Below are 26,251 nucleotides of genomic sequence, written 5' to 3'. Positions count from 1 at the left end.
CAGGGAGCTCATACTCCAAGAGGCCAACCTCATAGGCCTCGTTGAGATCATTATAAGAATTATCTGAACAAGAATTATTATAGTAGTGGTTCAAAGTCTTGATGATTGTAACAATTCCTGCCCACCAGCTAAGTAAATAACATCAGCAATGCTTATTTACATATAACTACAATACAAAGGTTTGCAGCTTTATAGCTGCTAGTTAGCTTCCAAGAAGGTTTTGGGACAGAAACCAGAGCTCACTAGGGTGATTCCCCCACCCTACTTATCAATTGGTTCCTCAGGTCATGTGACTCTTATTCTGCAGATGTATTCTTAAGGGAACAATCACCACAGTAATTTTTATTACTTCCAAGCCAATTTCCTCAGGTTCTATTTGTGTTTGTTATTAATAATAAATTGCTCAGATTCAACTGCATAGGGTAAAGTACTGCTTGGTGCTTGCTTTTGGTGAAAGTGGACCAATTACATCCTGACCCCTTAAGAATTTATTCCTGACACGACTATACTACTGAAGACAATTCTGTTTAAAAGCTAGTAACCATTTGGCTTATTAGTTCTTTTTAAATGCAGCATTCAGGCTTTAACAAAAAAGATGACAGAGTGACCTAAAAACTAAAATTATTTTTGCCTCTGTAATGTTGCTCAACTTTGACCCTTGCCTCAACTTATCTGTCCTGAAATATCATCCATGCCTTTGTTACTTCTATTCCAATGCACCCCTGTCCAGCTTCCCCACAGTTTACCCATGGATAATGCGAGGCCATCCAAATTCTACAGCCCATGTTCTTACTTGAAGCAAATCATGTCTGCCCATCACACCTATGCTTGTTGACCTATATTTGCTGCTGTTTAAGGGACACCTTGATTGAAAATTCTCATTCTTGTTTTGAAATCCCTCTATGACCTATCACTCTCTTTATTACTGTAATCCCCACCCCACCCCCCCAGCCTCAAATCCCTCTGAGATATCAATGCTCCTCTAATCTGGCTCTGGAGCGTTGCCAATTTTAATAATTCCAACACTGCTGGCTATCTCTTCAGCTGCCTAGGCCATGAGCTCTGGAAGTTGCCCCCTAAACCTCTCTGCCTCTATTTTTTTCCCTCCCTTTAAATCTATCTCTTTGATCAAGCTTTTGGCCATCTGCCCCAATATTGACTTTAGATGATTGGTGTCTAATTTTACTTTATAGCATTCCTATGAAGCACCTTTAAATTTTAATTAAAAGCGCTATATAAGTATGAGTTGTTGTAAACAGAGCATTTTCATGTGTGCGACTCACTTTGTCCTTTTTACTCTTAATTGAAAAACTATTACATTTAAGATTTGAAAACACCAAATCATCATGCATTGCAAGCTATAGAGAAACATTGATTATTGAAGAGTGCATCATTTGTAATTAACCACATCTTAGTTCCTAATCTGTTCGGCTTCTTCCCTGCTGCTATCAGACTTTTGAATGGACGTACCTTGCATTAAGTTGATCTTTCTCTGCACCCCAGCTGCAACTGTAACACTACATTCTGCACTCTCTCATTTCCTCCTCTATGAACAGTATGTTTTCCCTGTATAGCATGCAAGAAACAATATTTTTTAATACATGTGACAAAAATAAATCAAATCAAAATCAAATCAAGTCAAAGAGGAAGACATCTCACTTGAGATTCCTCCTTAATCAAGACAATCTTTGCACATTAAATACTCTAAAAAACTTTACTGAGTAAGAGTAAAATGAATTGAATATGTGTCAATCAAAATGAACACGTGGGTAAATATACATGAGAATATTCACCACTGACTTGTTGCTTCTTGGCGTCATTTAATGCTACAGCTTGGTGTTGATTTAAATCTGTTGCTGTACTATCCAATTGCTGGTCTGACATTAAAATCTTGATGAGTCAAAATTTCCTTCATCCCAACTTCAACAAAATTGAAGTTATCATTCTGCCAGCATTTATGTGCTTCCAGTTCCAATTCTATCACTCACTACAGCTGCCCACTCAGGCTGAATCGAGTGGTGAGCTCATCATTAAATTCAACATTTAGCTAAGCTTTCTACCCCACAGTGCACTTTTGAAGCTCCATTCAAATGCCTGCAGCACATTTATTTATTTTAGATCCATTAATCCCCTGTTTCTCTTCTGTAGCACCCCTAATATATAACTTCATCACCTCAAAGGTTAAGTTCCTCAAAACTCTACTCTCTTCCCTCCAGCCTTACAAAAATTTCAACTAATCTGGATTACTGCCTTCTTGAATTCTTTCCAAACTAAAGTTCTGCACAGCCAGCAGTCCTGACCTTGCCTAAATCCATTGATTTTCAATGCCACAACCAATCAATCTATCTTCATTCTAGTTATAAAATACCCAGTCTATCTGAATTGATCCTCTCCTGCTGTACCAGTACTAGTCTGCACCCTGAACAACAGCTCATTCCTCCAGTTTATCATTACATTCAAATAATATATTCCTGCTTCCTGCATTTCACCATGCTGCTTCATATTCTGCTTCAAATGCATCTTCTTGGTTACACCTTTGAACCTGCCTCCAAATTCTTCCTACACTGCTTGGTGTCCTTCTTTCCTCTTGTAATATGTTGAGTGGCATGGTCGGTTCAGGCTTGGAGGACCGAAGGGCCTGTCCCTGTGCTGTAATTTTCTTTGTTTTTTGTTCTTTGAAACATCTTCTTGTATGTGAGGGATGTTTAATAAATGAAAACCTCTGTTCATTTTATACACATAATTCAATTCCAACTCATGGCTGTACATTTTCTTGAGACAGAAAGGAAGGGGTAATTATTTATATTGTGATTTCTGTCTTTAACTACCCTACTCAGGATCAGCTCAATTAGGTACAATAGTTAAAAGGAAATTTTGCATATTTCTGAGATGGAAAAATAATATAAAATAAATAATGGTTGACTAAACAATTTCATTCACAATACTCTGGTAACATAGTTGCTGGGTTTGAGACCTGTCATATTTATAAGAAGTTGCATTCCTTGATATGTATTCTTCCCATCTATAAATGCATTTGGTTATTCTACTTCCAGGTATCTATGTCAGAGCTGGAATTTGCTTATAAGGAAAGCAGGCAAACTGCTTCTGGGCCACTATCAATATTCCTGTCCATTCGGAGCTTGACATGACTTATCAATACATCAATCATTACCAATGCTGCTTTGATGAAGGGTCATCCTGACTCAAAATGGCTCTTTTTTTTTCTTCACAGATTCTGTCAGACTTACTGAGATTTTCCACCATTTTTTGTTTCTGATTCAATATCAATAGGCTTCCATTGTCCTAGTGGGAATTTGCAGCAGGTACAATTGCTTGTGCACAATCAAAATATAAACGAGTGAATCAGATCAGCAATACTACAATCGACTATACTACAATCGCAACGAAAAAACAGAACTAAGAGAGGAGGAAATAAAGAATTAGGGCTTAATTCTCCCTCCTGGAACAGGTACAACCAATGGATTCAAATGTAATTATGTCCTCCCAAAATCTCTCCACTCTCATGCATAGGTGGTGTTTGGGAATGCATATGGGGCAAAATGCAGAATTTTGGGAAGCTCTCTCATCTGGGTAGGTGAAGTGTGTCAGCAAGCATTCTCTCAAGCTTGACACACTGCTACTCCTCTGCTTTTGGAAATCTCCAATCTGAGGAGACCGCCTGCTTTTGATGGCTCAGCACACTTGTGTATTGAGGTATTTCAGCTGTCAACGCTTCCCCCCCTTTCCCCCACCAACACTGAGCAGAAACATCTTCTGTACAGTGATAATGATTTCTTCGGCTATGCGGTTGCAGGTCCAGCGATGATCGAAGAACCGATGTGTGGAAGCAGGGAGATGACCATTGTACTGGGAACCCTTGAGTTACTGCTGATAAAGCCACACATTTTTGGGCTGCTCCCACAATCGCTGTTCCGGTCTTCATCTCCCTGTCCGTGCGGGTCCCTCTCTCAAACTGTCATCATATTAAAATCATTGCAAAAGAAAATTTACCCTCAAGCTTCTTCATCTCCACTGACAATTTTATGGTGAAACATAGGACGTTGAGAGCTCATTAGGGTACATTTTCAGCTTCACCCCATGGATGGTAACCTGAGAGAGCAGATTGCTTATCCATGCAGAACCCATATGATTTTCATTCCATTTAAATCAACTCTGTTCAGCCAGATTACTACTCACTCGTGAACACAAAAAATAATCCCACTGAGCGAGCCAAATGAGTAGGCCAAATGCTGCGGTACACAAATGTCTTGTATTAGCATGCCAGTCCTCCATCTCTTTGCTGTTGTCTGCAAAATATCATTTGAACATCAATTTTTAAATCAGCACATTTTTTGTGTGGGAGTTATTTCCTGTTGCAGTTTTAATTCTTGGTCATTTATCTGACTGCAATAAGATATCTGCTGACTTTATTAAAATGCTTGTTCAGTCAGGGCCTCTGATAACTTTAAATGATAGCTCACTTCCAAGCTATCCATACCGTTTGGCTTCTGTGTTTCGGATAGCTGACCTTGCCTGTTCATGAAAAGTCAACTATTTTTGTGGTGCTCCCATTACTTAGTGCATGAAATACTATACGTGTATCATTGGGTTGAGAAATAATATTGAAGGATCGCCGGCTAGGCTAATTTCTGTGGGCAAAACAATGCCTTTGAAATATTTAGTTTGGGTGCTAAACAAAGGAAGTTCCAGCAACTCGGGTAAGGTAAGGGCCACCGCACAAGAAGAAAAGTGCATGAAATGACCACAGTGGTTCTGTTCATAATGAGCCTTGTGCACAGTCTGTGTCTTTCACATTCAGTGCACTTTCCATCACATTATTTGAGGCTGGGCACATGAGACAGAATAAACCTCAACAACCTATAATGCAGAAATTCAGCAGTTGGTGCACAGCATCACTTTGGTCAATTGGTGAGTGCACTCTTGGATCTTTAGGTCAAACTTTCACTGCTCCCCTCTAGGTGGCTGGAATGGGAGAAGAAGGCCTGTAAAATAGTCATATTGGACTATTTCCTGGCGTTGTCCCATCACTGGGGAAGATTCCCAGTGGAGGATAGGAAGCAGGCTGCCAGGTGGATTGGTTGCCCGTTTCACAGAGATGGGCAGCTGATTTACATCATTAGGGCCCAATTACGAGCCATCGTATGGGACTGCTAGCATTTTGTCAATGAAATGGAGGTCTCCTTCCACATGGGACAGGCTGGCAGAGTGGCATTGGAGTGAGAGACTCCATGGCCCAAAAGTGGGCATGAAATACAGCCTCTATGACCCAAATGATCCCTTGGAAGGGTTTCTCCTCCGGCCTGCTGGAAAAAAAATCACCCTGGGGCCCCCTAAATCTTAATTCTTATATTCCCGTATGAGGGCACCTCCATTTTGAGGTCACCTGTGTGCCTCATCAGTGCCAACCACTCCTGGAGCCCGATATTACCATCAAATTGCACCCGTTTTTGGGCGTGAAAACTTGGTAAAGATGGGCGCGAGGCGAGTAGCGTGATCCGCGTCCACCTCCCCGTCGGTTCCCCCTTTACCAAGGCCCAAAACTGGCCATGATCAGGACCTCGCCCAAATTTGCATGCATTTAAATTGACTTAATGGGCTGCATGCCCAACCTTACTGGCACTTCCCCCTTTACCATTGCGTTCGTCCATCCAGAATTGGTGCAAAACAGACATGCTCCACAAAAGTCCAATTCAAGCGCTCCAGTCAGTGAGGAGGTAAGTGCCGAGCGTCCAAAGGCTTTCTGCTTGAGATTGGTGCGGGGCGGGGAAGGGGATCTGCTGCCACTCTGCCTAAGATCAGTGAGGGGGACGTGGGGATCTGTTGCCACTCCGCCTGTGATCAATCAGAGGGAAGGGAGTCCATTGCCACTCTGCCTGAGATTGGTGGGGAGGGGAGGGACCCACGATTGGTCTGGGTCACGGAGGGGCTAGGGGATAAGGGGGTCAGTAATGTTGTGGGGATGGGGAAAAATCTGTAGGGGCCAGGGAGAGGCGTTATCTGGTCTGGGAGGGATGTGGCAGGCATGCTGCATTCTTTCATTTTTTCCTGTGCATGTGCAGTTGGAGGTGCCGATCGGAGCTGCAGGTTTTGGCCATATAAAGCCATGTCCACAGGCTTGCGCAACGCAGTTTGGACTCACTGATATTTTTGCAGGCAAGGTGTGTATGGGGGTGCCTGAGAATGGGCCTAAAAGTTGGATCTGAAACACTCCCAGTTTCAAATCCACCCAGCACTTAGAATCAAAATGGTAAAATAGGAACACTGGTGTCATTGCTGAGCCCTCAGAGCTGCTGGCCTTGTGTTTGGGCATCAGGAGATTGCCATTGTCCTTCATTGGACCATAAGCCCACAGGTAACCAATTATGAGGTTAACCATGGCAAAATTGCCATGTCAATCCCATAGCCAACAAACATGACTTCAGGACCAGCTTTTCAGCTTGATGGGATCCCAACTCCTATAGTAAAATTCAGATCTTAGGCTGCAAGTGCAGGCTGCAGGGAGGGCCCGTTAAGACTGCAACTCTATTGATACATAATAAGGGTCGAGAAAAAGGAGGATGGGACAAGATATGAGTCACCAAAGTATAGAATCACAGAATTTCTACAGTGCAGAAGGCCATTTGTCCCATCGAGCCTGCACCAACAACAATCTCATCCAGGCCCTCTCCCTGTAACCCCACATTTTTACCTTGCTCATTCCCCTGAACCAAGGGGCAATTTAACTTGGCCAATCCACCTGAAGCACACATGTTTGGAGCATGGGAGGAAACCGGAGCACCAGGAGAAAACCCATGCAAACGTAAGAAGAACATGCAAATTCCACACAGTCACCTGAGGCTGGAATTGAACCTGGGCCCCTGGCACCATGAGGCAACAGTGCTAACCACTATGTCACCAGTAATACTTGGGATAATGCAGCCAAGGTGCAATCAGATTGAACTAGTAAAACAGAATCAAGAAAGTGCTGCAGTGAAATGTCAGACGGGATTATGTGCTCAAATTTCTGAAGTAGGGCTTGAATCCAGGATTTCTGAGTCAGAGTGAGAATGTTACCACTGAGCCAAGGCGAAGCAAAGAAAATTAGTTGTTATAGCTATGCCTTAAGAGGGAAAGAGGAATGTTTGCAATATAATTATGCTATAGATTATAAAAAATAATCAATTTCCATTTTACTTAAATTATATCTTTTTATTATGAGTTCAATTTCAAGTATTAAGTGCATTAGAAATGCCTCTAATTCTATTTCAGCAGTGATTAAGTAAGAACTGAAATGTATCACCAACCTGTTTGACTTTTCACAGTCTTGGCTGCTTTATTCTATTTAAACAATTCTTTCTGAGTCATTCATCCCCTCTACTTCACTCATTAGCCCCTTCCTAATTTCCTAGGGCTGAATTTTAACTGCCAAAGAGCGAACTGGGTTCGAATCAGATAGTTAAATTGAAAATATCTAAATCTAGATCTCTGACACACTGTGGGTTTAATAGAGGCCGGACAAGGGATAGGCAACTAACCTGCTCACAGGAGATGGGTTGTCAATTTAAATATTTTAGTGCAGTTGACAATCCCTGAATTAGTCTATTTTGCAGGTGTAACTTTGGCTGGTTGGGTTTTCTAAGCCTCAGGAAGCTCGTCAGCTCAAGTGAGGCAAAGTCAAGTTCATGGAGGATGTGAGTGTGTCTTTACAGCACTACATATGGAGAAGGAGAGCTTTCTCTTGGCTTTCTCACAATCTCCACATCAGAACACTCCACCAAAGACCCCCACCATCCCCCTCCCCCCGCTTCCCCCGCCGGCGCCATCATAACCCACTTCTGTTAATATTCAGCCTGTAGTGTTCACCATCTCTGTTTGGTGTTGCCATCTGGTGGTTTAAAGTGGAAATCCAGTAATTCTAACATTACATAAAATAAGATTTATTCAGGCCTTTGGTGAGTCACTTCAACTGTTGGTTAACTGAAATGATAACATTGGAAGAAACAATAACTTTGTAGGTTTACAATTGAAATAAGAAACACCTTGATCAATGCTGATCTTTATGCTTCCCTGTTTTGTTTACTTCTCAATTCTCATACCAACAAAACACACCCTTGACAGTTGTGTGAAATGGAGCTGTGGATAGAGTTAAACATTTGAAAAAGTTATCTGTGGTTCCATCAGTAAAACAAGTTTAAAAACCAAACCTGTGTAATGGGGGGGTGGGGGCAGAGTCTATATTTCCTGTGAACCCCACCATTTTAGTCAACACCTGACAAGATAGTGAACTAATCTGGTCAGTTTATAACTCTCCAGTGACACTATTCAAGAAATCTACTGTAAGTGTCAAGACAATAATATTTAAACATATCTTTAATTGAGCTAAATGGAACAAGATTGCCATATAATTCCAAACTTAGAAAGCTAGCAAAAGCTAGCCAACAGAATGAGAACACCTGTCGTCCAACCTTGTAAAGCTGGCACCTTAAGATGAGTGCTAAGTACAGATCTACATTATGTAATCACAGGTGGACATTGTAACTAAATTTGTAAATGTATTTATCATTCCTTCAGTCAGATAAAGTAAAGTAAAAGTTTATTCATTAGTGTCACAAGGAAGGCTTACATCAACACTGCAATGAAGTTACTGTGAAATTGCCCCCAGTCGCCATACTCCAGCACCTGTTTCAGTCAATGCATCTAATCAGCACATTTTTCAGAATGTGGGAGGAAACCGCAGCACCCAGAGGAAACCCGCGCAGACATGGGGAGAATGTGCAAAACTCCACACAGACAGTGACCCAAGCCGGGAATCAAACCTGGGTCCCTGGTGCTGTGAGGCAGCAGTGCTAACCGTTCTGCTACTGTGCCGCCCAGGCAAAAAAATGGGAAAATGGGAGGGAAAAAACAGGATTGCAGGAAGGCCTAAGGGGGAAATCTGAGTGCTGAGTGGTGTATTCTGAGGAAGGTGTCTGAGGTCATGTGCTGAAATCAACTCCTTGGCTGATATTTACAACTTTTACCCAGAGCTCCACCTGCAGGACCCCTCCTCACCTGTATGAAATGCCCAAGTTAGGAATTTTGGAATCTGGTCTGTCCAAATGGATTTATTAAAAGGATATCAGTCCCCTCAGTCAGTGTTACATTTTGGGTTCATTTTCAATAGAATTTGGTACATATATTAGTTCTTTCTGATGTCTAATCTACCATTTCCTCCCATAAATTGGAGAGTTGGTTATTTCTTTAGAGGTTACAGCTCATGAAACAAAATTTATCAAATGTACAGAGCTCTTTGTTGCCATCCCTAATTGCCCTTGAACTGAGTGGCTTACTAGACCATTTCAGAGGGCAGTTAAGAGTCAACCACATTGCTGTGACTTTGGAGTCATGTGTAGGCCAGACCAGATAAGGATGGCAGATTTCCTTCCCTAGAAGACATTTTCCAACAAGCAACAATGGTAGATTGCATGAGAATCAGTAGATTCTTAATTCCAGGTGTATAGATTTTCAATTGAATTCAAATTCCACCTTTTGTTGTGGTGAGATTCAAACCTGGGTCCCCAGAACATCGTCTGAGTTCTGGATTAATAGTCTAGCAATAATACCACAAGGCCATCACCTACCCGATGTCAGGTTACTGATCTGCAGTATCCTCAATAAATGAGCCATTTTCTGTCCATCTGCCTCACTGGCAGCAACCTTCAGGTAAGCCTCAACAACTACAACAGCAGATAATAGTTGGACTGACAAACCTGAAGTCTCCAGGAGTTGAAGGTAAACTTCCATAATACTACTGAGAGAAACCTGGGAGAAAAGTCATAAATGGCATTAAACAAATTTGTTTTTTTTCATTTAAAATCTTGAGAATAGGGAATAAAGGTTGTTGCACTGACAGTCAAGATCAATCTAACTGGGTACCAAAGGGTCTGGTCCCTTTCGAGTGGTGTGGGGTTCTCCTGGAGGGTGGACAGATGGAAGGAGCGAGGGTGGGGGTTGGGCGGTTTGTGGCAGGAGGACTTAATGAAATCTTCAGGAATGCACTCAGGCAGAGTTGGCAGCTCGAATTCTCCAAAGTATTTATAAAGGGAATGAACAGTGAGGTGACGGTTACGACAATATTGTGGCTTCCACTTGTGGATAAAACTTTCTTTTCTCCTCCTAAAAGTGTTTCAGTGATACCAGCTACTGTAACATTGGACCCTAGTGCCTTGGGATTTGCAGTGACAATGGTAAGTAAGCTGTCAGCTTTCACTGTCATTACTTAATTGAAACTGACAGCAACTCCAGGATTCTGCACTTGCACAAATTAATGAGAAAATCCAGAAAGTGATGTCAGTGACTGTATGCTTCTCCAGATGGTGAACTGTTTTGGTCCCCCCAGACTGCAATCAATGGGAAATCTTTGAACTGACATGAACTTCCTCTCCAACACTGCTAGTCTCACTAGAGAAATACTTTATTAAGTTACACCTTGCTCAGTGAGGCGCATTAAATTCATAATTACTGCTAAACATGCTCAATAGCCCCAAGAAAACTAATTTTATAAACATGGAATGTCTAATGTCTCATGATGATAAAGAATCCACACATTTTAAAAATAATATCTATATTTTTAAAATTTCTTTATCTTTAATGTACCTTCTATTTTAATCCAATCATCAGATTTTCTTTAACTACCAGAAATATTAAATTAGAACTCTGTATTTAACTTCATGGTTTGCTGTCTGTGAGAATACTTCAACACAATTGGCTTCTTATTCTGTTTGCTGACATGCATCTTGGCTTGGTGCCAGATTTAATCTCCCACTGAGAGAGGAGAGGTCAGTGCCACAGACTTTTACAGATCTTTGTAACCAGCTTTATTAATGGTCAGCAGCAAGCGCTGTTGACCCAAATTCCTGCCACGGGAATTGTAATGGATGGAACAGAAAATTCAGTGGACTGTTTAAAGGTCCATTGACCTTGGGTGGGAATTTCTGGTCTTGGGGCACGCATGGATGGAAAATCCTGCCCATAGTTTCACCACTGACAACAAAAACGGAGTCGATGGTAGTTATGGTGTGGAGATGCTGACGTTGGACTGGGGTAAACACAATAAGAAGTCTCACAACACCAGGTTAAAGTCTGATTTAACCTGGTGTTGTGAGACTTCTTATAACAAAAACGGAGCCATCGGGTGTGATCTTACCTGTCACTCATGCAACACTCTTGCTGCAGCAAGGTCAGAGAAATTGACACCCAGCTAAATCTCTGTTCACTGCAGTGGGATGGGAAAATTCTGCTGGCCTGAACATTCGGAAAGTTCCGGCCATTGTGTTTTTGCATTTTTACTCAGATATCTTTGTAAAGCTTCAGAACAAAGGTTCTAGTGCTGATTCCTCACTTATTTATTAGTGTCACAGGTAGGCTTACGTTAACACTGCAATGAAGTTACTGTGAAAATCCTGAGTCGCCACACTCCAGCGCCTGTTCGGATGCACTGAGGGAGAATTTAACATGGCCAATCCACCTAACCAGTACATGCTGATTTGTAATGAATGAGGACATGGGGGTGAATTTTATTGCAGTCCATTCCCCATGTCAACATCCCACCCCAGTCAGAGGCCATGATTTTACAGGGTGAGCCAATAAAATTGCGCAAGAGTCAAGAAATCAGGATCATGCCCAATTCCTCGCCTCTCGCGATCTTGCCAGCACCTGATATCTGGCGTGATCAGTCTCTTGCCCATTTCCGGCTAGAGGCTGAATAATTCATTTAAATATATTTTGAGGGAAATTTACATGGACTTGATGAGTCTGGGGTGCAATTGTCAATCACATTTGCCTTTGTGACCTTGCCGGGAGAGATTGTTACTGGTGAGCAAAACACCTGATCCCCACAGATGGGGAATAGTCATGAATCCGCGCCAGTAGAACTGGAGGTCACTGAGAGGGCAAAGGCAAAGCTGGAGATGCACTCTGGCATTGCTCACCAGGCACCTTGGCATTGCCCACTGGTTAGTGCCAAGGAATGGGGCCTAAAAGGGGCAGGGACTAGGTGGGTCAGGGCAGGAAGGGGGCCGGGCCTGTAGGGGGCAGGGCCAGGCCAGGGCAGTTCGATCAGGTAGGGAGCGGGGCCCCGCAGCAGCTTCACAGGCGATCAGTATGGGAGGGAGGAGGTGCCTGCTGCCACTCTGCATCGTGATTGGTAGGAAAGGGAAGGGAACCACTGCCACTCTGCAGGAGATCGGTGGTGGGGAGGAGGCATATTCGGTCTGCGGCGAGCAGGGGGGCTGAGGGTGATATTTCAGGGTGGGGTGGCCTCCCGTGATAGCTGGGGTAGGGGGCTGGATGGAGGCTGGTTGCAATGGCAGAGGCCTGACAGTTCTCTTTCTCACAGACCTGTCGGGCCTCTGCTGTTACAATTGCACATGTGCAGCCACAGAGGTCTGCATATGCACGATAGCTCCCTCTGCTGCTCCAGCAGGCTGTCTGGTTGTTAAGCCCCGCCCATTGCCCTGCTGGCAAGGAATGGTTTACATAATTTTTTATGCACTAAGTGCATATAGTTTGGGATTTGAACTCGCCCTGAAAACAAACAATTAACTCTCCCATTTTCACACCCGCTTGGGAATTAGAATATTTTTGGTAAAATCACCCCCAAAAAGTTGGTTGGCACCTTATTGGCTTTAAAATGGTTTCCCCACAGAGATAATATGGTGAGAATGGCCTTAAAAATGTAGCCATCCCTTGGGTACAGGACATCTCACCAATCAGAATGGCCTGCATTTTCATCATCCCAGCAATGCAGTGGCACACATCCTATTTTCTTGTAAAATTCTGTGGCTTTATAAACTACTGTAAATATAATTTTAATTATAATTTTAATGCAAACAGTATTAAGAGACATTTACTTTTGCTGAAGAAAACATGAAGGCAAATGTATTCAACATTTTTTGCAGCTCTGTTTTAGAAGTGCCAGATGCACAATTAATAGCTACAAAATAACAAATCTCAAATACATTATAAAATATGTGGCTGTATACACACTACATAAAGTTTATAATGTAAGACTGGGACTGCAAGGAGTCCTGAGAAGGAGGAACATTGATCACAGATTTGGAGGTAAATCTGGGAATTTTGGTCGGGGATGGTTTGGACTCCCTTATGTGGAAAGGGAAGGCTGCAGGGCATTGGACTTTAGAGGTCTGGGAAGAGGCACAAATAAAGGGGACCATCTTGGAGTGACCCCAATGGACACAGGGGGCCCCAAAAATAAGTTCCTTCTCCTTCCTTCCTGCCTTTAATCTGAATTAGTGAAATTGTGGATTGACCTCCTGCCTTCTGTCTTTCCCCATTCAGTGTACTAAGGTGATAGGAATGAACCCTTATATTGCCATTAATTGGCAAATTCAAGGCCTGAATAGTCCTAAAGGTGGGCAAACTGTAATATTGTGGACAGTTCGTGGACAGAAAGGTCATCCGATTTATTTTACTTCACCCGCTTGTCTTCAACTACTGTAAAATTTGCCCCATGATGTTTACTGTGGCTGTGCAAGCATGAACCCTCACTCAGTGGTAGTTTGTGATCAAAAGATTGTGTGTCGAAGTTCACTCCAGGACCTGAACACATAAACTATGGTGACATTTCAGTGAAGTACTGAGGCACTGTGTAGTAGGAACCCAAGGTTCTCTCTGTTGTAAAAGATTTAAATGACTATATAACAAAGAATAATGGTGTTCCTAGATGTTCTGGCCAATTTTTAACTCTTAAACAAATACAAGCTATCTGGTCATTCATCTCATTGATGTTCTATGAGAGTTTTCAAATTAGCCGTTGTATTTGCTTACAAGAACAGCAATGCATGCACTTTGAGAAGTAAGTCATTGGTTAGGAAATGCTGTGGGATTATATTCAGTTAAGTGAATTTTTTTTTGCCTAGATTACATTATACATTTTATGTAGCATGTACAGCTACATATTTTTATAATGTATTTGAGATTTGTTATTTTGTAGCTATTAATTGTGTATCTGACATTTCTAAAACAGAGCTGCAACAAACTGTTGAATACATTTGGGTGAGTATTTTCCTCAGCAAAAGTAAATACCCCTTAATACTGTTAATAACATCATTAAAATAAGACCATAATACATAAGAGCAGAATTAGGCCCATTGAGCCTGCTCCACCATTCAATCATGGCTGATACTTTTCTCATCCCCATTCTGCTGTCTTTTCCCCATAATCCCTGATCCCCTTATAAATCAAGAACCTATCCATCTCTCTAAAATGTATAAGGTTGCATTAAAAATATATTTACAGTACTTTATAAAGCCACAGAATTTTACAAGAAAATAAGATAGTTCCAAATGCGACAAAGTATTTCCTTTCTACACCTGCGCTACAGATAACAGACTAGGTAAAATTTCTCAAATGTTTTTGACACCTGTGGGATATTCTTCTTCACTAAACAAAGATGGCAGGACTTGGTGATAAAGGGGTTTAAAAAGCTTATGGGTTATTTGATATATAGAGGAATAAAATGTAAAAAGCAAAGAGATCATAATAAAACTTCATGAATCAATAGTTAAGTTACAGCTGAAGTATTGTGGACAATTCTGCACACTCCACTTAAGAAAAGATGTAAAGAATTTAGAAAGAGATGTAAAGATCTTAGGCGAGTTTTACTAGAATGACAATGGCCAAGGGTAAGGGACTTCAGTTATGAGAATAGATTCGTAAAGTTAAGATTGTTCTCCTTGGAACAGTGAAGATTAATAGTGACCTAATTGTGATTTTCAAACTAATATGAGGCTTTGATTGAATAGGTAAACAGAAAAAGAGTCTCTCTGTAATGTAGTGTAGTGTGTTACGTAATAGAGATCATGGTTTCAAAATTATTGACAAAAGGTCTGAAAGGGAAAAGAGGAAAAATGTTTTCATACAGAGAAGTTGTGGAACACTACCTGAAATGTTGGTGGAAACTGTTTCCATAAAAAATTTTAAACGTAAGTCATAGAGGTACTTGAGGATTATGAACTTACATGGTATTAGACAAAAAGTAGTGGGACTAAGTACAACTGCGCTTTCTTAGAACCAACAGAGTAGGCCAAATGGTTTCATTTTGTGCTGTAAGCTTCGATAGGCAGTATTTAACGTAAGCAATATGAGTCTCGTGCACCATGGTTGCTGTAGATAGTACATCTATCCAAGATCCAGGATTGCTGAGAAACCCAGGCTACAGGTGAATAATAGAGGGCTGGAGGCTCCTTGGATGGGAGGGGATGACTCTCAGCAGGTTTCTCCCTTTCCAGATGCCGGGTCCCTCAATCAGATACTGAGTGCCTTTGAATGAAGGACCCCCCCCGGACACTTGAAAGCAATACTCTGAGTGACAGGTTTTGCTTTTCAGGCTTCTCACCATTGGATGAATACTAATGATGGCAGGCTGAGGCAGAATGGACATTGATTGCCCATTTAAAGGGCCTCAATTGGCAATGGGGTGGGAAGGTTGTCCACAGTCCTATCCACAATGGACCTATTCAGAGCAGAGGTTGGAAGGCAGCACACCCACCACCCTCAGGTCCAGTTAAACGCCCTGCCAGCATCAAATTTGCCACACGGAGGGCATTAAATTCTGCCTTATGATTCAAAACTCTATCAGTACATGCCATTTTACAAAATAAATTTAGATTTAGAAAGGCAAATAAAGTTGAAGACCAACAGATGAAGTTATATATTTTGTTCCTTTTCAAATGAACTATTTGGCGAGTATTTCTTTTAGGTCGTATAGTATCCCACATCTGCTGCCACACGAGACGTGCCTGTGTACCTTTGAGACAGAGAAAGTTAATAGCATCAAATGAGACGTGGATTGCCTCCAGCTGTCTGTCCATCTGGTCTTCAAGCTGTTGGAGCTTCATGGCCAAGAAGCCATCATGCTATTCCTGTAATTTTAAAATATAATTGATCATAGTGATGGTACGCCCAGGCCTGGGGTGGGGATAAAAGGCATAACCTGTTTTAATGTTCATATACTGATTTGAGGTAGGAGTTGTATACGTGGGTGAACTATGTTTTGTTCTGTTCTACTTGGGAATTAATATTTTTATTAATTAATGCTGATGCATTTCGTGATGAACATGATCTTGTTTTGGCCTGTAAGTGACCAGAGGAGATCAGAGCATGGATTGAAGAATTGGGCCCAAAGTTCAGCATATCTGATTCATGCCACTTGAACTACTTACAATCACTGACAATTTTCTTGTGATTGATTGTGGGAACGCGATGGCCTAATGGTATTATCGCGAGTCTATTAATCTAGAAGTGCCACTAATGTTCTGGGGACCCCAGTTCAAATCCTGTAACAGCAGATAGTGGAATTTGAATTCAATAAAAAATACCTGGAATTAAGAATCTACTAATGACCATGAAACCATTGTCGATTCTCTGCAAAACCCACTTGGTTCACTCATGTCCCTTAGCGAAGGAAATCTGCTACCCTTATCTGGTCTGGCCTACATGTGACTCCAGAGCCACAGCAATACGGTTAACTCTCAACTGCCTCCAGGGGCAACTGGGGATGGGCAATAAATGCTGGCCAGCCACAAATGAATTAAAAAAAATTGAGTAACAAAACCAAAAATGTTGGGAACCAGCTGTGCTGGCCAGTACACTAATCAATGCCAAGAATCTCAATGCATAAACCTTAAGTTCTTGGTTAAGGTCCAATAAATCAATTTTAAATAAATTACAGTGTGAATAATTTATGGCTTTATTCAGAAAGCCTTTCAAAGGTGTGCCAAAATGTTTTTATTTTACTTCGATCTTTCTTTAATTGTCAACTTCCAGAAGCTTTACAAAAGGGAGGTACAGAAAACCTCACTTTTATGTGGCACTATTAAACTTTTGTGAATTACGGTGGTTAATGACACTGATTATATAATCAAGCGTTTTGGTAGCACTGGCAATGTAGACATACAATTGGGCAAGTTGGCTGTCTATCTGTTTCTCACTCAATGTGTACGAAGTGCCATTCTTTGAAAAGATCAGGATTTAAAACCAAGGGCATTTGCACTTTCCTCTCACTAATATCCTTCATTTAGACTTCCTAAAATTATGTTAATCAACTTAAAGTACTTTTGGAAACATAGAAGTTGCTAAACAATACAGCCAGGATCCATATAATTCACCAGCTACTGCCCTGATAGTCACGTGATATGGCAATAATGGAAATGTTGAATAAGAATAGAATTCAATCTACAACAGATCCAGTTATAGGGTGGAGAGCTTTGAGAACCATAGGTTAAAAGTCACCAATTCCTTCCAAGCATGCAACAATTACCATATCTACTGTCTCAAATTGCTCTTATATTGTATTCCAAAACATTATTTTCTTAAAGATATCAATGTAATCTGTATTTGAATAAGTGAATACTGTATGCTTCCACCATCTTGCTAGGGAGCCTGTTCCATAGATTGATCACTCATTGAGATTATAAGAGAAATTTTGATTGTAAAGAGCATATAAGCTTGAACATTGTCAAGGTCGTTAAAATAAAAATTGCTGATGTATACGGAAGTTAGGCCCAATGCATTGACTCAGATTGGACCTGGGATGAAGAGCACGATGAAATCAGCGGAATCTAAGGGTCAGCAGAGAAGGGAGCAGCAGAGAGCAGAGGGGTCAGTCTCGAAGGAGGCATTGCTCAAGATACAGAGTATAGAGGCAAAGACCTAAATTCCTTAACATTTCTTTCAAGGAACAAAGTGCTGAACAAACGTCATCTTTGGAAAAATCCAATGAAGAGAAGGAGTAGGTGAAGAGTAAAGATGGTAAGCCCAATGCTGCACCAGTTAATCATATTGCTGCTCAGGATACAAGGGATTCCTTTGTAATCATGAGGTTCAGTTAGTCACACCACTCAACACATTTTGCAGTCACACTCAACAACTAATCTCCCCATACCTCCCCCAGAGTCCCTCTGACACAAAGCAGTCCTGAAACCAGCAATCAATCTATTGCACATATCCCACTGGTCCCCATCAATTCACGTCTTCATAGTTATAGGTGATGCCTAGTGATATTATCACTAGGCTATTAATCCAGAAACTCAACTAATGTTCCAGTGATCCGGGTTTGAATGCTGCCAACCAGATGGTGGAATTTGAATTCAGTTTTTAAAAATATCTGGAATTAAGAATCCACTGATGACCATGACACCATTGTCAATTATCAGAAAAACCCATCTGGTTCACTAATCTCCTTTAGGGGAAGGAAACCTACCATCCTTACTTGCTCTGGCCTACATGTGATGTCAGAGATTCAGCAATGTGCTGACTCTCAACTGCCCTCTGAAATGGCAAAGAAAGCTACTAAGTTGTATTAATCAAGGGCAAGTAGGGATGGGCAATAAATGCTGCCAGCCAAGGATGGCCATGTCCCATGAATGAGTGAAAAAAAAGCAAGTTACCACTCAGCAATGAAGAATGGTAAACACGGAAAGTAGTGTAAAATAATACATTTAGTCATTCTACTAAACAACAGTGTAACATTTGGCCAACACCCATGTGAATACCTTTATTGAACTACTAAGCTTTATTCATCATCACTTCTCTTACATCGTGCAATCATAGCTTTAGCAAAGGTTGAGGCAGGCAGCTTCCATCCCTACTCTGACTTCTGAGAGGCCAATGTCCTCTTTTGGAGCCTGTGAGGATGCTTCCACCTGCAAATGTGCAGGGGGAAATTCTACCATCAAGACATGGACAGCCTGTCTGGGACTGAGGGATGGGAAATTGATGAGAATTTGCAGCACTTTGAGTAGAGCTTTCAATTTCATATCCTTTTCACCTTCATTCCACTCATGAGCCAATCAGATGTTACTCTTACCTTCGTGCTGGAGTGCAGCTTGTATCGGATCAGTGATGTGTCGTAAGGTAGTAGGTTGTCTGTAAGTCTATTTAAGATGCCCAACATATTCAGAGTGTGCATGACCATGGTCAAGGCGTCCATTGACTCATTTGATAGTCATGGTGGATGTTCCACAGAGTTGCCCAACCTATCTGTGGAAGAAACAACCTTCGCAGTGTACTACAATATCAATACATTCATGCTGGAGCTGGACTCCTCCACTCTCTCAGCACTGCTGGACAACGTGCATGGAAAACTTGTGAGTACATCACAGATTTTCTGCTGCCTCACAATGGTTATCCCTCAATGGTACAACCTCTGTCTCGGCTGAGTAGATCTTGGGAGAGGACTACACCCTCTCACGTGGACTCTCCACAGCTACACCTGTCACCATTGTCTTGTGAACTGTAAGCTCCAACTTACTGGAACCATCAAAGTGTGAGTGTCAGCACTTGTTCTTGGTGAACATGAGTCCTTTGGCAGTGCAGCGTCATTGTAAATCAGCTCCTCTGCTGGTTCATTGCTGTATGTGTGAAGGCCCTGGCGGAGAAAAAAATACATGAATTTGCACTGACAAGATGAGAATGGTGCAACTCAGCATTAAGAAGATGATATTTTATTTGTTGCTGAAGTTAACATGATTGAGTGTGGTGAGGCAGGTGGGTTGCTGATATGTAATTCTGTCACCGGGCAGCTGCAAGATCCTAATCTATCTATAGCAGATGGTCAGGGATGCAGTGACACCACAAATCTCCAGCATTTTATCCTCTGAGGCTGTTAACTACATAATCTGTGGTGTCCTATGTCCGGCCCTCTGCCTCTCTGTTGTGTTTTTGTGCCCTCTTCTCCTGCAATAGGAAAGATTAAACTTATGAGTGACTGTAAAGATATATATTCACCCAAATGGTGAGGGTGAATACCAGGAAGAACCATCCAATTGCTTTAGGGTCAGGGTGATGAAGCGCAAAGAAAGAGAAGGGTGAATGTGCTTGCAGGGTAATTGGATGTGAGGAGTGCGATGGAGGAAGCTTGACAAGACAGAGTACCCTATTTTACCATTTTGATTCTAAGTGCTAGGTGGACTTGAAACTGGGAATGTTTCAGATTCAACTTTTAGATCTATTCTAAAAGGCACCCCCACACACTCTGCCTGCAAAAATTTCAGCAATTCCGAATCGCTTTGCAGAAGCCTGTGGGTGGGATCTAATGCACCCAAAACCCTGCAGCTCTGATCGGCACTTCCAACTGCAAATGTGCAGAAAAAAAGGATAGAATGCTGCTCCCCTGCCACATTGGTCCCAGGTCAGATAATGCCTTCTTGTGGCCCTACATACATTGTCCCAGCCCCCCCAACATTACAGATCCTCTTATATCCCACAGCCCCCCCAGACCAATGGCCCCTTCCATTCCCCCCCCAACAGATCTCAGGCAGAGTGGCAGTGGACCCCACCCCTTCCCCCTTACTGATCTCAGGCAGAGTAGCAGAAGGCATCCCCCTTCCCCCCCCACACTGATCTCAAGCAGTGAGCCCTTAAGACCCTCAGCACTTATCTTCTTAGTAACTGGAGCGCCTGAATCGGTCTTTTATAGAGCATGTCTGTTTCGTGCCGATTCTGGATGGGCGAACACAGTGCTAAAGGAGAAAGTGCCAGTAAAGTTGGGTGTGCAGCCCATGAAGTCAATTTAACTGCAAACAAATGCATTTTAAATTGCCTTTGTGCCTGTTTTGGGCACAGTCCTGATCACAGCCATTTTTGGGCCTTGGTAAAGGAGGAACCGGCATGGGCGCGGATCGCGCTACTTGTCTCACAGCCAATTTTACCAAGTTTTCATGCCCAAAAACGGGCGCAACTCAATGGTAAATCAGGCCCAGAGAGTTAGTGGAGGTGCAGGTGTTGTGCACAGCAGAATGTAGGTGGATGCGCAACCGTACTTACCTATTGTGCGCTGGTTTGATCATTACTTGCTGCTTCCTCCTCACCTCCTCAGTCACCTCCAGGCATGCCTTCATGCAGCAGCAGGTTTAGTGTTAGCAAAGGAGTATAACTCTCTTCTACTCTTCACTACATCTGGCAGCATACTAAAGAATGCATCATTAAATTTTGTTGGAACCTTGGCCTTCTGGAATCCACTACATAATTTTCCTGCAACTCCTAACTCCTCTGGACTTGGTTTAGCCCTTTACATACTGCCTGCTGGGTCTGTACCATGTTCACTGCTCACATCCGATGCCAAGCCTGAAAGTAATATTATAATGAGTTGACCCTGTTGAAATACCACTGACTGACACATTGAAACGGCTGAACTTCTCACCCAATCCCATGGTCTCACACAATTAATCTGCCTCTGAGTTATTATCAGGGGCCAATGTTTCTGCAGATTAGTTTTGAATTTGCCTTCTTTAAGATTAGGCTGCGTTTTCTAATTCTGCTGTTGGCAAGGTGAAACAAGATGGTATACATTATCTAATCCTTTTAAAATCCGTCAAATAGCAATCATATCACGTTCAACCTTTTTCTTCCATTGACAGCAAGATGAATTTAGATGTTCTTGTCTCATAATCCCCTTGACCTTCTCAATCTTTCAGGCTGCCCTCTTCCGTATCCTTTCAATAGCTCTTGGTACTGTGGTGAACAAAAACTGTACAAGCATTCTAAGTGTGGTTGCACAGATAATTTATAAAGTGACGGGTTTAGCTCATTATGTTGGCTCAATATCAACCTTTTAGCACATCCTAACAAGTGATTTCCTTGAGTCATTGCCACCAAATACTGTTGCAATCGCTTCAATTCATTGCCCAGACCGCTCCCATTTCTCGTGCATGATATGAAGAAGGAGTAAGATGCTTAATGATCACTTTGGAATTAAAGCAGAGGTTCATTTACCAACCAGGAATTCCCAAGCTCCGTGGTGTTGTAAGTGGGGGGTGCGCCAAAGGGGAATGCACTTTATAAGTCCCCAGATGAGGATTGCACAGCAATTGCTTGGGAAGTTCAAACTTCCATTGGGAAATGCCCTGCAATGGGAACCATCCAAAAATGTGATTTAAATCGCAAACTTTGGACTTTGTATTACAGTAATAGGTACTCAGGAAAAGTTAGGAGAATTAAGATCATCTCTAACTCTGGATAACTACACTAGTGACCCCCACCTTGAACCCCCATGAGATGCTCTGTCTACACCCCCCACCCGACCCACTAACACTCCCACACACCCATGATGACCACCTCCAACTCCCACCCAGCTAGTTAAATGCCTGATGGGCACTTTATTTCAGTGGGCTTACCCCAATGGGGATGACGTGGGACTCCAGCTGGTGAGTGAGACTCCCAACATGAACATTAAATTCTTCCCAAATAGTGGGAGACCAATAGAGAGAAAGAAGTAGAGAATGGGAGATAAGCAGAGGTAAAGCTACAGGAAGACAAAAACTAATTGTAAAAAAGACAATCACATTTAGAAAGAAATATGCATCTCTCTGATGGTTCAGTGAACTTAGCCAATGAATAGCTGTGATAAGAACCTCAGATACAATCTCAATGCATTATTAGCTAATGTCAGTGCCCTAAAATTAGCCTGAAAATCTTTAGACTAAAAAACGGACATTGGCCAAGGTTCCAGCTCCTAATTACTATTCAGTCAGTGTGCATGTACATGTCCATGCATGTGCATATCATGTTCAGATAACATAATTGTCTTCCAATATTAATGGCCCAAAAGGCTTTTCTCCTGATCTGTTGCCTTAACGTTGCTGATAGAAAGGTTAAAAACACCTCAGAAACATTGCCTTTTGCAGCCATTTATGCTGTTTCTCAGGAATTCACCACACCACTCCTTCAGAAATTCCAGTCATCATTGTCTAAGCTCACGAACAAATGTTAGTGGCTTGGTGTGGTGTCAAAAGGAGCCCTGATGTAAATCTGAGAGCCAGTGCCTTCAGTAGGATATAGAGGTGAAAAATGAAATAGAACCCATCCCCACCCAAACTATTGATTAGTGGGGTGTTGGTATCATAGCCCATTTTCTGCCATTCTGGAGTGCAAGACACCTAATAAAAAAGGAACTTACATTTATAAGTGCTTTTCATTTCCTGAAAATATTCTAAAGTACTTCATAGTCAACAAATTACTTTTAAAATGGAGCCAAGGACTAATACCTCAAGCAGCAGTTCCACTTCAGGAGCTATCAAACAGGGAGTTGATAGCTGGCTGCTCTGTCACATGCTTCCAGATTCCTGCTCATGTGTAGCATTTTCTTGCCTTTGGCTTTTCTGTTTGTTTTCTGCCCCTCCAACTGTTCAGAAACTGCTAATCAGTTGAGAAGACTTTGAAATTTCTTGAATGGAGCCATTTTCTTCAGTTGTACATTCACTCATTCTCATGTCCGCAGCTGTGCTTTTTAATTCCATGGAATCCCACAGTGCAGAAGGAGGTCATTCTGCCCATCAGATCTGCACCGACTCTCTAAAAGAGCATCCCACCCAGGCCCTCCTTGCCCTATCCCCATAATCCCTTGCAATTTACCATGGCCGATCCACCTAACCTGCACATCTTTTGGACGGTGGGAGGAAACCAGAGCCATCTCAGGGAAACCCACACAAATAAAGAGAAAAAGTTCAAATTCCACATAGACAGTCATCCAAGGCCAGAATTGAATCCAGGTCCCTGCTAACCACTGTGCCAGTGTGATCAGTTCAAATTTAAACCTCCAGTAATGTTGATCAGATGCCTAAGAAAACGTGTGCAAGACTGTAGCAAGGGGAATTGGGGAAAATCCATGTGCTTGATCATGAATTTACCCACCAAAAATTGCTTGGCGCAAACACTGAATGTGCAACAACAACTTACATTTATATAGCACCTTTAAACATAATGAAATATCATAAAGTACTTCACAAGAAAATTATAGAACAAAGCATGACACAGAGCCACAGAAGGAGATATTAGGTCAGATGACCTTGGTCAAAGTGGTAGGTTTTGAGAAACATCTGAAAGGAGAAATTGAGGTGAAGATGTGTACGGAGGGAGCATCACAGCTTGGGGGCTGAAGGCACAGCCACCAGTAGTGGAGTAGTTACGATTGGGAATGCTCCAAAGGCCAAAACTAAAAGAGTGGGTCAGAGGAGGTTGGGAGGGACTTGGCCTTGGAGGGATTTGAAAAAGAGGATGAGAATTTTAAAATTAAAATGTTGCTTAGTTGGGAACAAATGTTGGTCAGTGAGCAGAGGAGTGTTCGGGAAATGGGGCTGATGGTGAGTTAAGACAGGAGCAGGCAGCAGAGCTTTGGCTGACCTCAAGTTTATAGACTGGAGACCAGCCAGGACGGCATAGGAATAGAGAGGTAATAAAGGCTTAGATGAGGGTTTCAGCAGCAGATGAACTGGGACAGGGAAAAGTTGAGCGATATTGATGGAGCTGGATCTAGGCTGTTTAAGAGATGTGCAGGGGCAGTGCATTCTCAGGAACTCAGCAATAACATTAGGCATTTTTAAGCTCACTGAATCCCATTCATTTGAATGGTTAGAGTTGCTGGCCAGTTCTGCAGAAATGCGAGCACAGTGTCAGGAATGAGTTATGGGCATTTTGACCAGCAGCTAAAGTAAAGTTTATTTATTAGTGTCACAGGTAAGCTCACATTAACACTGCAATGAAGTTACTGCAAAAATCCCCAAGTTGCCACACTCCCAAGCTTCTTCAGATACACTGAGGGAGAATTTAGCATGGCCAATGCACCTACCAGCGTATCTTTCAGACTGTGGGAGTAAACCGGAGCACCCGGAAGAAACCCACACAGACACAAGGAGAATGTGCAAACTCCACACAGACAGTGACCCAAGCTGGGGATCGAACCCAAGGTGCCTGGTTATGTGAGGCAGTAGCGCGAATCACTGTGCCACCATACCGCCCAGCAGGTCACTCTTCTGGTGTCATCTTCAATTGACACTACAGCTTAAAATATAGAAATCAAAGCAACATTTATTGCTGGATTGAGAAATATGTATTAAAGACTGTCGGGATTTCTTGGATAGCAAGATTGTAAATTAATGTTAATGCCTTCATTAGCCTCAGCACAGAAAGGTGCGAAAATAAATGAAAGAAACTGATGATTTAATAAATGCAATATCACAGATTGATCCATGCAGACAGCAGTCTTGTTTAATAGCCTTTTCGGGCAGAAATGAGATTTATAATGTTGATGTTTTGTCCAATATACCCCCAACTGGCAGTGTTGCAGCCCATCTGAGTTGTGATTTCTTAGGCAGACAGTGCCCCAGGACAGTGCTGAGAAGTGTAGATTGTAAACTGATCCCACAGCCAACAGCAGGTATGAGTTTTCTTGATGGCTCAGGTCGATCGCAGATAAAGAGAAGGGGGTTAAAAGTCTGACACAAACAGCGTGTAATTTGGCTAACAGCTACAATAACCCAATCATCTCCCAATGCCCAAATCCTTGCCCCTCCTAATGACACTTACCTCTCGCCAGAGGCAGATGTATAGTGGAAACGTATGAACGGCACAACGTTGAGAAAGGCTGGGAGCTCTGCTGTGGTGTCAGGTGTAGGAGTAATATGAGAAAGAAGATGCTTAAAGTGCCATAAATAATCAAGATAGCTAAATGTTCCATCACTCATACACTTTGGAACTCAAACTAAAAACTATCTGAACAACTTTTTTTAAACCTACACAGCTTAACCCATGAGGGCTGAACAAAGAATCCCATTGGTTTTACTGAGTGAATTGCACCCATGGCAGATTTGGAATGGCCAAATCATTGGGTGAATAATGAAATAATATGTATGCTGTGTTCTATTAACCAACCATTATTAATACATACAAATCATTCAAACCTGTTTTAAATCAATTTACACCAGGAAAATGTTTGAATTTATTTTGTGGGAATTGAATTGGGTTCCGGTGACTTTAATATGTGTGTTGTACAGTGGCACTGCTGCCTCACAGCGCCAGGGACTCGGGTTTGATTCCCAACTTGGGTCATTGTCCATGTGAAGTCTGCACGTTCTCCCAATGTCTGTGTGGACTTCCTCAGAGTATTCTGGTTTCCTCCCACATCCATTGATTCTGTTTATACTTCCCGTTGCCTCAGCAAAGCAGCCAGCATAATTAAGGACCCCACACACTCTGGATATTCTCTCTTCGACCTTCTTCCATCGGGAAAAAGACACAAAGTCAGAGGTCACATCGCAACCGACTCAAGAACAGCTTCTCCCTGCTGCCATTAGACTTTTGAATGGATCTACCTTGCATTAAGTTAATCTTTCTCTACACCCTAGCTATGACTGTGACACTACATTCTGCACGGTCTCATTTCCTTCTCTATGAACAGTATGCTCTGTCTCTATAG

The 26,251-nt window shown here is 42.2% G+C and overlaps 1 protein-coding gene across 1 annotated transcript in view; it reads right to left on the bottom strand.

Annotated features, from left to right (window-relative positions):
• LOC145341444 (ADP-ribosylation factor-like protein 14) overlaps positions 1 to 25,424 on the bottom strand; it is a 54,807-nt gene extending 29,383 nt beyond the window's left edge. The window contains exon 1 of the mRNA XM_080186397.1: positions 25,363 to 25,424. The gene's annotated coding sequence lies outside the window, so the exon portion shown is untranslated. The remainder of the gene's footprint in view (positions 1 to 25,362) is intronic.
• Positions 25,425 to 26,251: the final 827 nt, after the last annotated feature.

This window comes from Carcharhinus amblyrhynchos, chromosome 3 (genome assembly GCF_965287045.1).
Source record: "Carcharhinus amblyrhynchos chromosome 3, sCarAmb.v2.hapA, whole genome shotgun sequence".
Classification (NCBI taxonomy): domain Eukaryota; kingdom Metazoa; phylum Chordata; class Chondrichthyes; order Carcharhiniformes; family Carcharhinidae; genus Carcharhinus; species Carcharhinus amblyrhynchos.
This window is presented reverse-complemented; position numbering and strand designations above follow the sequence as displayed.